Below are 12,541 nucleotides of genomic sequence, written 5' to 3'. Positions count from 1 at the left end.
TTGTTTTAGAAAAATCTGTCATATTTTGACTATTAAATACTTTCAGGATCATTTTCAAAATGCTGGACAACATGAAATTAAAAATAAGAATGTTTCATCAAGAAGATGAAGAAAAAACAAAAACATTTAGATTTGTCTGTTTCTGAACTCCATCCATCTTCTTGACACCCTTGTCCCTTAGTGGGGTCGGGAGGGTTGCTGGTGCCTATCTCCAGCTAACGTTCCGGGTGAGAGGCGGGGTACACCCAGGACAGGTCGCCAGTCTGTCGCAGGGCAACACAGAGACACAGGACAAACAACCATGCATACACACACTCACAGCTATGGGCAATTTAGACAGACCAATTAACCTAACAGTCATGTTTTTGGACTGTGGGAGGAAACCGGAGTACCCGGAGAAAACCCACGCATGCACAGGGAGAACATCCAAACTCCATGCAGAAAGACCGGGGCCGGGAATCGAACCCAGAACCTTCTTGCTGCAAGGCAACAGCTCTACCAACTGCGCCACTGTGCAGCCCTGTTTCTGAACTCATTACCATAAAAATACTGAGATTTATTAAAGGAAACACAACTCTTACCCACTATCCCTTATATGATACCTTTATATAATTTGAGTAACTAGATTTTCTGTACACACACAGAAAATCCATATTTTAATTATCACTAACTGGCTCAGTATCATATACAATTTCCTTAGTGTTACCTAAACAGAGTAATTACAGAAAAGTCCTTCTAAGTATGAAATAGAATTCAGCCATTTACATTATTTAAAAGTTGAACATTACCTTGTGGAGATAAAATAGCAGTCAGACTAAATAATCAGTCAGAGCAACAACATTTTTTTACACAAACTCAAATTCTCAGACTACAATATTGAAACAAATGACAGTGTGTTGTGAATACCCCAACTGATATTCTGAAATGTACACACCTCCCTCCAAAATCAATGGAGGGAGGTGTGTACCTCCCTCCATTGATGTGTGATTTCTCAACCACGCTTTGAGAAATCACACATTCATTTATCAAACCGTACTTTGTTTAACACATGGTTTTAATATTATGGAGCAGTGTGTGAATGAAAACCGTGGCATAAATTCTGATCTGCACGCAAATGAAAAGAAAAATATTCTCTGGACACGAAAGGGAATTGTTTCCTCAAAAATGGCTTCTCTCAATTTTTTTCACAAATGAAAACACAAAGGTTTTAGGTACCACAGTGCTTATATTTGGATTTCCAATTAATCTGTTTACTTTTATCTGTATTTTGCCCTAAACCGGCCTTTCTTCGAAGTGAGGGTCATAGAAATAAACTAAGTGGAAATGTATTCAGCTAGATAAGGGACTCACCTGTTAACACATACCAATTAAACATTATAAAACCGCTACTCAATAATTTCTTATCTTTATTTTTATTTTTTTTAATAAAAATCCACAAAGTATCAAAATTAATTTTGGCCACAGAGTAATTTAGCTCAATATATCATTTTAAATGAATATAAATGATAACTCAGTTTCTCTAAAGTCTCAGGCGTACAGCAGTGGCAACATGAGGTGAGTTGCTTCATAGGCTGAAAGTAGTCGTAACAATAGAGAGCAGGGCAAATGAAGGTTGCTTGTAATTACACCCACCCTCAGGCCTAATTAGGTCAGCCCTTACTGTAAGTGAGTACTGTGTGATAATGTGCATGTTTAAGTTGTTTGTTTGAGTTCTCTCCCCTCACAGAGCAGACGGTCAAGATCAAGAATCACAAGAGCCAAATTAATCTACAGTATATTGCCTCTTCTGACAGATCATCTGAGAGCCAATTTGGAACAGTATGTTTGTATTATTGCATGCAATTAGTGTGTTGTCATGAAAAAAAAAAAAAAAAAAAACTTGTTGGCAATCAAATGTGTGCTAAAACACAAGCTGCACCTACTTTTAAACCAGCATGTGTCCAACATAAAGACCGGCAATTACACCAAGTGCTTAGCAACAGACTACTTGGCAGTAGTTGACAATTTTCTTCTTATTACAAAAGATGGGAGTTATGTGTGAGCAAGACAGTGGTAAAGTAAAGGAATAAAAAAACATGTAACACAGACATATAAATGCTAAAACATGCAGAAAAAAAGGTATTGTTGTCACTGTTACATTTTATTTAATTCAGTTGTGCTTTCAGAATTCAGAAATGTTTTTGGAAATGCATGAATTCACCCAAACATTAACCGAGTTCTTCTTCACAGTGCTGGGTGGAGTTTTCATATCACTCAAACACGAAACGGTCAGTCAGCCATGGACTGAGTGTGGTTTTTGATCTGCTCCATTCCAGGGTTTGTTGCTGCCTAATTTTCTGATTATTTTCTCTTTAGTTCTTGACTTTTCACTTACCCCAGCATTCCTTTCTCTTCTAAGCAGTGTCCTCTCAACCGGCGGTAAGAGGACAGGATGGCCATCTATCAGCCTCTGACATCAGTCTAATCAAAGTTTCACACACTCCTCACTTTCAGCTGCAAGATGTTTGAGGGGGTTTCTTGCTTCGACAGCCCATTCCAAGTCACCCCCCAGCATAGCAATGAGATCAAGATCTGGGTTTGATAAAGTCCATGGCTTTCCATTTCTCAGTTTTCAGACGGTCCTTGGTGGATTTGCTAATATGTTTTGGGTCACTGCCAATTTGCAGGGTTGACTTCTGCTCAATGTTTTTTTTTTTTTTACAGGTAGTGTCAAATTGTTTTCAAGAAGCCTCTGAAAACAACTCAGAGGCTACTTGAATTGTAGCCATAGTAATAGTGACAGTAGCACACAACCGTCAGCCGTGGACGATTCAGGCCCTGCAAAGAATCTCCAAACCACCACATTTATCCCTCCATGCTCCACAACAGTTAGTTTGGTTTTAGTTTTTCCTCTTGAAATGCTATATTAGGTGTAGATCAAACATGTTCTCTGTTCTCTGCCACTTACCATGGTGTTTAATCTCACTTTAACGTATACATTTGAGAGTATAGACTCCAAAATGCTGAGCAACGACATTTTAATCATGTGTCCCTTATGTGATACGCTTCTGTGTAATTTTAGTCATTTTATTCCATGTGTGTGACATATTTTGTTTTTCTAATACCATAAATGTGTAGTGAAAATACACAGGTTAGGGAGAAAAATACCATGCCACCACCGATAGGGGGCAGTGCTGAGCTCCATAGGTACAATACGGAAGAGGTGCATATTACTGTGTACCCTTTTTTTTCTTGCCTAGAAAGGACTGACTTTTAAAATTGAAGGCAAACAATTTTTACAACATGTGACAAAGATATATATTTGGAAAAGCACAACTAAAAGACTCTAAAAAAGTTTTGGATTTGTTTGTATGTACAGACCTCCAGAGCGGTCAGTCCCTCCTCGGTCAGGAACTTCACCACACATCACAGCAGTAAACAGACACTGTCATCACTGAAAAATTGTTTAAGTTACTCATTAAATCATGCTGAAATTATTCCAAGGTGACATTCATGTCCACAGTCCACATGTTTTGCTGTTTTTTTCCTTACCGCTTCCATTATTCATTGTCATTTTAAACCGTCAACCTTTTGTCCTGTGCTCTCCGACTCTGTGCCCTTGTACTCGCCGTTTCTGTCTCCATTATTGCCATGCATGGCTGTTTGCTGCGTAAAAAAAGAAGAGAGAAACGCTAATGATGTTGGCTTGAGCTCAAAGCTAATTAAAATTCTATAAATATGGTAGAGGTAGGTGGGGGTGATGGATGCAGTGTGTCAGGAGTCTGGTGAGCAGGGAGGTGCACAGAGATGTCCGGACAATCAATACCAGCACACCGAATGCATGACACTGCATATGCATTTAATGAACCAACAGGTTTATCTGTTAATTACACGCCAGGACACACCTTCGCATTCTTCACACTGTGCTAAATCTCTCTGTGCTGCCCAGATAATGGCTAGCTATTTCACACAACAAATCTGCAAATGGTGAGCACATTTCTCTATTTTTACCTGCTCACTTTATCTCATCCCCTCCCGACTGTGCTTTCATTTATTGCAGGTAATTCTCCTTGCCCACTCGACTCTATATCGCCTAATGCAATACATTTATTATCCTTTTTTTCCCCTTTGACAAAATAGTTTAGAGGAACATCTGCTTACTCTTCGCAAGCAATATGTCTTGGAGTATTCCAGCAGTTTAGAGTTTGCCAGGACGATTGTGCGGATCGGTCGGGTGTGGGTCAACTGTTTCAACACACAACATTGCAAAATCAACAAACAAGGCTCTCATGTTAAAGCAAAGCTGGAATTCCATTTCAACAACTGACATGTATTTTTGTTATTTTACTCCCCACTGTCCAAACTCTATTAAAAGGTGGTACTTATAAAATAAATAACGCCTATGTAGTTATTTTTACCCACCTCAACACTGACAGTGAGAAGGAATGAAATCCATCAGTGTTTACATGGCAACCTGCTGTTTCTTCTGTTCAGGAATGTGTTATTACAGTTAACGCCTTTATAATCTGCATAGCTATACTTTAACATCCTAACAAACAACGTAAGCAGAAAATTATTTTGAGAAATAAGCTTTGAATATCACGTTGTGCAAGTAATCTGTTGTGGGGTGACATGTTATTAAGCAAACACAGTGTAATAAAGCAAGGGGAAATAGAAGCCTAATGCAATGTTGAAGTACTCTCTTCTGTTTTTACTTGGTGTAGTGAACCTTTATACGTAATCTTTTCGGTATTACAAGTGAAAGTCCTAAGTATGAACGCATAGTATGAAACACTATTATGTTTCTAATAGGTAACAATAGTTGCAGTTTTTAGATGCATCAGTCAGGGTTGGGTACACTTTTCTTTACGTTGTCAGACTTTGCTCCATCCTGTCATCAATTATTGATAGAAACCTGAAAAGCTATGGGTTCTTCTCCACGACATTGGTCCAGCCAGTATTGTGATCTACATGAATGCAACTTGCCACTGCTTTTGAGTTACACTAACATTTTGAATGTAAGTTTCCTTATAATGGAAACTTGTATTGTTTAAACAAATATACATTAAGCCGTTTTGAATATAGATGTCCAGGTCTGTAAAAGTATTGTAGACTTGCACCTAGATCTAATACAAGCACTGGCTTAGTAATGTCCAAGAACCACTCTTCCTTTAGGAAATATGACCTTAACAGAGACTAACTTATCACATAATTATACAAGCAGCCGCAGACGTAATGTAGAGTCAATTCACGTAAACCATCCTGTGCTATTTTATGAGAACCAAATTGTCTGGGTCCCTATAATTCCTCCATTTGCTCATCCTTACTTCATGACTATTAAATGATAAAACGCTTCATCCCATTTCTTTGTTTCAAAAAGACCATTTTGAGTCAAAAAAAAAAGCCTCTGTGGTGTCATTCCAGTAGTAATGATTTGTTATCGCTCTCTATTGTATGGCCTCCAGAGTTCCACACAGAAAGTTAGCAGACATACATATATATGAAATCTCAGCTTTGTGGCCATCAGCTATGGAATTTTGCTGACATTTCTAAAAACTCTGTAGTAACCTTGCTTGGTTGGAGATCAAATTGTGAATTCTACAGTAACAGATGCATTACTAACACAACTCAATAGTTTATTAGTTTGATTGGTGCGTTACTCTGAAAATGCAGAGAACCAACAAAGGTGCATTGACCCATTTTGAATATGTCTGACAAATAAAATGTAAAAAAGCAGAATGTCTTGTGAGTGGTTGGAATGAAGTTAAAAGTTTAAAACTCAAACCTTTAACAACAGTGTTTGAATTGACAAGCAGAACAGATCATAGTACAGCCTGACTGTAGATTCTGTTTCAAAAAGTGGAAGTTGTAAAGTGGAAAGCATAAAAACTGAGACTTTCTGCAGACAAAGACCAGGGATTTGGTGCTCTCGATAAGTTGCAATCGTTAGAGCAAGTCTTTCAACATATCTTTCCCTGCTTGCCTGGCTAACATTACCCAGGGAGTGGCTTGACAGCTGCCAGAACTCCCTCATGAATGATATGAAAATTTTATTTTACTTCATTTCGGTTTTCATATCAACACATGGATGGCTGAAACAGAATCCTAATGAGATGAGATAAAGACAATTTTCGTTTATCGTCGAGGTTGAATTTTTCCTTTTTTATGCTGAAACCGGTCTCCTTTACATGAAGCTGTAGATAAAATTAATGAATAAATGAATCACTCTATTGATAGTGTTTTCTGGAATCAGTGAAGCAATGGGATTGTGTAAAAGTGAAACGAGTTAAGCTCACATGCTTTAGTGTTTTGTAGTTTTAACTGTGGAGACTTTATAAAAATGTACATTTATTAGTAACAAAGCACAAACCTTGCTGGTGAACTTCAATCTGTATAATGCAGATCACTCCAAAAGGGTTTGAAGGGCTGCTTACCTGGTAATCACATTATTGTGTTTGCTTCTGGGTCAAATGCATTGTCAGGTAAGAGAGGAGCATCATTTTTCTATGGCATCAAGTTTTCATATGCCAATTAAAGAAAGAGCACACAGTGTGATGAAAATCCTCATCTTTTTCTTGCTTTGTTTAAAAAAACCTCAATAAACTCCTGATGATTCTTCAGTTTTAATAGCTACGGTTTGACTATTTACTGGTCATTAATTACATGTTTGATAAAATAAGGATTTATTGATAGTCATTTAGAATTGTTTTGTGTTTTGTCTTTCATTTTACTTCGGGTCACTCCGGCTCTTGTCAACATTTATTATATTTTTTTATTGAACTGCTAATTTTGATTTTAAATACAAAGTGCCATTTCATCTAACGATCAAGTAACTATGTTACTTTCAATTGTTAGAAAAAACTGCTCTATATATCAAGTGTCACTTAACAGAAATTAGACTTTAATTTAAGGCCTTGAAATTGAGCCTCTTGTCTTTGAAAAAAACTCCTGCTCTTTTGGAAGGACACGGAGTCACGCCTCTTTGACAACGTTTTGCTATTGTTTCGCTTAGAAGTGCTTATAATAAGCTCAGCTAAAATGCAGTTCCTCCAGGTGTTTGCTAATTGCTGCTGGCTAGTCTAAAGGGCCATGAGGGAGGGCTGTTCTGTGAGGTGAAAGCTTGGAAATTTCAGCTCTGAGGAGGATCTGCGCCTGGAAGGCAGCCCTCGGCCCACCCGGGAGTTTTGCACAACTGAATGGCCGCCACAGGAGATTAAAGGAGTTCTCAAACATGCGTGAAAGAATCAAGGCAACGCTCCAGGTATGTTTTTGATGCATGCATAACCCTATAACAAGATTCAAAGCTTAAAAAAAAGTCAACTTTACATAACACAACCCCTTAAAGGTAACTCCTTGAGAAGAAGCTTTAGATTGACACTGAGGCTGATTTACATAGGATCATCAAAATCATTGCATGTAGGCTAACTTTCTTGTGAAAAGTTTGCTCATGCCTAGGAGAACTCATAAAGACAGTCTAAGCTGGTTCTCCCACGCATGTCCTCTGCATGCACACATGCTCAAACACACAGGCCGACCTTTGGCCCCAGAGGCCAGCCTCTTGGAGCTGCCTCTAAGCTCTTTCCTGTAAGTGCCGTTTCTGTTTATTTTTAACTCCGACAGATGAATCCAGTCTTTTCCTTCACTTTCTTTTGGACTCAGACATGTTTTCAGAAGGGGGCTTAGATGTAGGAGGCAAAGCAAACACTCCTCTTCTTGCTCATTTTTCTCACTCGCTCATCCATCTCCTCCCCTAAAATGAAAGAAAAAAAAATTACCAGCCTTATGTCTGTGTGGCGCTTTTAGTAATGCTACAGGCATTTACAAGTGAATCATCAGACTACTAATGATTTGTATGGGTCATTGCCTTCTGCTTGCAACCAGCATACAGCAAAGCACACAAAGTATGGCTTTGTGCAAAACAGATAATACATTATTAAGCGTGGCTACAAGTCAACATTCTCACTTACAGTAACACCTACAGCCTTAGGATGTCTGTCTACCGCATTATGATCAAGCTGCAAACACAAAAGTAAAGCAGACTGCCTGAATCCAAGTGACCATCATTTTTTTCACTTCTTCGCAGGCAACCTTTTTGTAAATAACTGTGAACATGATGCGGGTCTTGCGAAAGCTTAAACATACAAAGCAGGAATGCTGCACTTGCAGTGGAGAAACAACATATGGAGGCGAGAGAGCAGAAATGTGAAAAAGGGTTGCCTGATGGTGTAGTCAGAGCTGAGATGATATTACTTCAGCTGGCATTGCACTATAGAGCGGGCAGGGGCATATTTCTACCATGCTGGAGGGGTTCTGCTTGGCTGGCAAGTTGACTGAGAAATATTTCTTTCTTGCACAGGAACTACACTTGGTCAGCAGATTTTTCTTTTTCTTTGCGTACTGTAATTTATTATTTTTTTGTCTTCAACCATTGTTCCATTTGTTAAAAGAAGAAAGCTTCCTGAACCTGACTCACAAGGAGGCTCACTTAAAATAGAAGTCATTGGAGTTGATAATCTGTAAGAGAGTAAAACTTCCGAAATAAGGAAGCCACAGGCAATTAGGAGCGGTGCCAAGGAAAGCTTACGGCACCCCATTATGTGTGAGTGTGGTCCAAATGAAAATCTAATTTAAGGTGGCACCAAGATAAAAAAAAAGAAAAGTGTGTTTCATTTTTTTTTAATCTACACAACTATTCCATTCCATTAGACGTGCAATTTCTGCTCATCAGACACCCGGTGAAATTAGTGCCCTAAAGGAAAGCTCTCTATTTATTTATTTATTTTTTTTTTCACAGAAAGTAATTAGTCCTTGAGAAGATGTACAAGTATGGACGTAGGCATTTTTATAACTATAGGGAGCAAAAAGGACAGAGAGAAGGGAGAGTGAAGGAAATGAGCAGGTGAGATTGTGGAAAGAAGGTTGTTGTCATTCAATGACTCGGTTTTGATCTGTTGAGTCAGTGCACAACCTTTTAAAAACTGTAGTCAAGAAAAAAAAAAAAAAAAAGTCTCCTGATGATTGCCTTAACGGTTTTCCCCAGACAAATGGCTCTGCACCTCCAGACTGCTTTCATTGATTGGCATTATAATCTTTCATAGGTGACAGTAGCAAAGTCTTCATCTGACGCCTTACAATCTGTATTCCCATCAAGACACATGGATAAAGGGCTGCATTCTGGAGCCGAAGATGAAATATCTTCAGACTCTACTGCAAATATATATATATATATATATATATATATATATATATATATATATATATATATATATATATATATATATATATATATATATATATATATATATATATATATATAAATATATGTTGGGCCCTGATAAGATAACCCTACTGCTGCCTTTGCACTTACGAAGCTTATTAAACTGACTCACCGTGTGGATGACCAAACTCACACCCATTTACAAGTATCCAGAGGCTATTCAGGCAGGCTGAGCATGGTAGGTGGTTGCAAACCCACTTTCTCCTTTGTACTCAGCCTACAAGCCTTGACTCTGATTGGAACAATTGTGCTGGACTCTGCGTGAGGGTTCATTCATGAGGTCTTCTGACTCACCATCTTGATAGCATGAAAAAAAAAAAAAAACTTAAACAAGCTTAAAGCTCATAGGAAAACTGGTGGTTTGGCCAAAGACATCTTCAGAGAAAGGAAGAAAACGCTTAAAACATAAATTTAGGGAAAAGCTCATTAGAATCCTGAAAATGCTAGTGCAACTAAAAAAAATATAAAAATAATATAAAAACTGCCTTGAAGACTGTAGGTGTTTCAAGCATGGAAATATGTGCCTCAGCTGCGAACACTTCATTTCATGGCAAACAAATAATTGGTTTGAAACGTCGCTATTTACAATTTTCCAAAAAACCTTGGATACCCGGCACAGGCACTCACTGTTTTCATGGTAAAATTGTACGATTTATAGAAGCGCTGATAGGTATTTGCAATCTTTTGAAACAGATTTGCTTAAGCATGTACAGTGCCATTACAACGTGTTTTACATTTCTTCACTTTTTCCACATTCTAAAAAAGAATCTACACAGAACAGCCATTTTCAGATATTTTTGTACATTTTATGAAAGAATGTAGACATTCAAGCATAATTGGTAAAGAATATTCAAACCCTTTGCTGTGTAACTCAAAGCTTACCTCAGGATTTCAACTGATTATAGAGAAGTGGATTGACGCAACACCTCAAAGGCCACATTTAGAGTTCTAAAGAAGGAAAACTAAAACAGTGGTTAAGATATTAAATATCTGTGAGGATAAGTACCCAAGTTATCTAACCATCAGATTGGTGCAAAGGGCTATTTTACCTACTCAGCTTTCAAGAGGTTCTGTTGGCATCGGACCAAATTGTTTCAGAGTGGAATGGTTTTATTAACAGACAAAAAATTTACCAAAAAATGCAAAAATATTTTGACCTCTTGGAGCTTACGAGATTCTTTTCTCTTTTCTTTAGGAGTTTCAAATGAGTGGTTATGGACAAAAGGCCTTGGTCACCCAGCCTTGGTTTGCTATTACTATATACTTTAGAGGCCTAAGTGTAGAGACAAGAAGTTGAGCTGGAGCAGACAGAGCTGAAGTTTTATTCAGATTTTCTTTATGTATGACCAAAATAGAATTAGAAATATGTGTATTAGAAAGACAGCTCAGGTTGAGACAGGCCAGGCAGAGAGGAGCGATAGTGGGAAGGAAATTGGTTTCAGTTGTCAAGTAAAGGCTTGGATTATATATATTTTGTGGATTTTCGAAATGTAAATGACAAAACAATGCCCTGCTGCTGACTGCTCTCTGTAAGATGTTTTATTATTTTGTGTTTTTAGAAAAAAAAAAACTAGAAAAAACAAATGAAAACATTGTTCTTTGAAACTCACAAACTTCTTATAGCAGATATTTATCAAAAATTATAAGTTGGAATTTCAAAGATTCACATAACATTTGTGGCATCAAACAAGCTTTAAGCAGGTCGACTGAGGGTGAAGTGGCTCTTTGTAATATAAACACTGCAGACCCCTGCTCTAAGTTAAGAAAGGTTGAACCTGATCAAGTTCATGGCTGTCAGTGTTGGGTATAGTTTATTAACTCACAAATGTCAGGTTCTTAACTCTGTAGACAAATTATAGTCAAGCAGAAAACTCTAACTTGGAAATATTTAGTTCCTCAGATTCGTGCTGCTCTCTGATCAAAGTGCTGTTTCTTGTTTTAGTAGGTAAGGAATTTCTAATCAAAAAAACACGGCACAGGAGGGTGGTGACTTTATCGTGATGCTGCTGGTGAATATTAACAGCAACTAATAAAATAACTCACATTAGGTTTTACTGATGATGTCATGCAGAAGCAGAGCAGCAAGCAAACTCCACGCTGGCGACAGACTTTTGCCAGCAGCTTTCTTTCACCTGCCAGCAGTAAGCTTTACCAGAAGGTTGTAACACATAAGAGGTTATCGCTGTGTCCCACAGCTCTGGTCCTCGCTGCAGCACAACAAGGACATCCACTTGTAAATATGGTCAAATGTTTCTGTCTGAATGCTCAGGTCGCCATGGGCGCTGCCAGCAGGAATCGTGTCATTCTAAATTAAAGTTCTTGGCCACAGAAATATTTCCACTTAGTGCCGCAAGACAAAATGCCGCTAACGACTTAAGAGTTTTTGCATTTTTCCTGCACATGATCAACTGCATGTCTGGCATTTTGAAAAAAGAAACATGATGAACAAGGACAAATCATCAAGTAATGAACAGATAATCAATTAATTCAAAATCAACAGCGCCTTTGGAGAGTGCTCTCGATTATGTGAGCGTGGGAGTTGCTGATGCACAGCAAAACAAGCAATGTGGTCTGACACTGTAGCTCTGATCGCTGATCCACATTTTATAGGGAAAGGGGACGTAGGGGGAGAGAGTGTGGGGCAGCAGCTGCAGAGTGTGATGTGCTCAAATAACGCACCCCGTCAGCACAGGCCATCCTGCCAGTTTGATTAAAGCATGTACGTCAAATAGGCCGTACCCCAGAGGTCCTGGCTAACGCAAGGGCAGGCCTTGGCAGAGTGGGTCAACAGAGCACGCTGCCGCCTCTTACCATCACTTTTCACCACGGGTTGGAGACAGGAAGAAGAAATGCAGTCGCAGGTAAGGAGAAGCGGTGATATTTCAAGTGCAATTCTGTGCCATCAGTAGCTGTGAGAACACACCAGCTGGACTGTGAACGGCTTCAGCCCACAGGGCCGCCGCTGAATCTCCGCTTGGCTGTCTCGCCAGGAAATATTTTATCTGCTATACCACACCTGCAGAACGCAATGCCTCTAAAATCCATCTCCTTCTTAGCATCTCCTCCTGTTAAAAAAAAAAAAAAAAAAGAGAGAGCTCCCATGTGGGGCTGCACATGATGCCCCAACCGCGCTGTAAAAGCGTGACCCAAATATGGCAGCCCCGATGTCACTCGCAGCAACCAGGAACACCAGTGAAGCCTGACATCTCTCTCACACTCGCACACGGCCTCTTGTCTTGCGTCTTTCTCCTGCCACTTATTGTTTTAGACAAAGATAGGTTAAGA

Source organism: Poecilia reticulata, chromosome 17, assembly GCF_904066995.2.
Source record: "Poecilia reticulata chromosome 17, P_reticulata-male-v2, whole genome shotgun sequence".
NCBI classification, from domain to species: domain Eukaryota; kingdom Metazoa; phylum Chordata; class Actinopteri; order Cyprinodontiformes; family Poeciliidae; genus Poecilia; species Poecilia reticulata.
Note: the sequence above shows the minus strand (reverse complement) of the source record.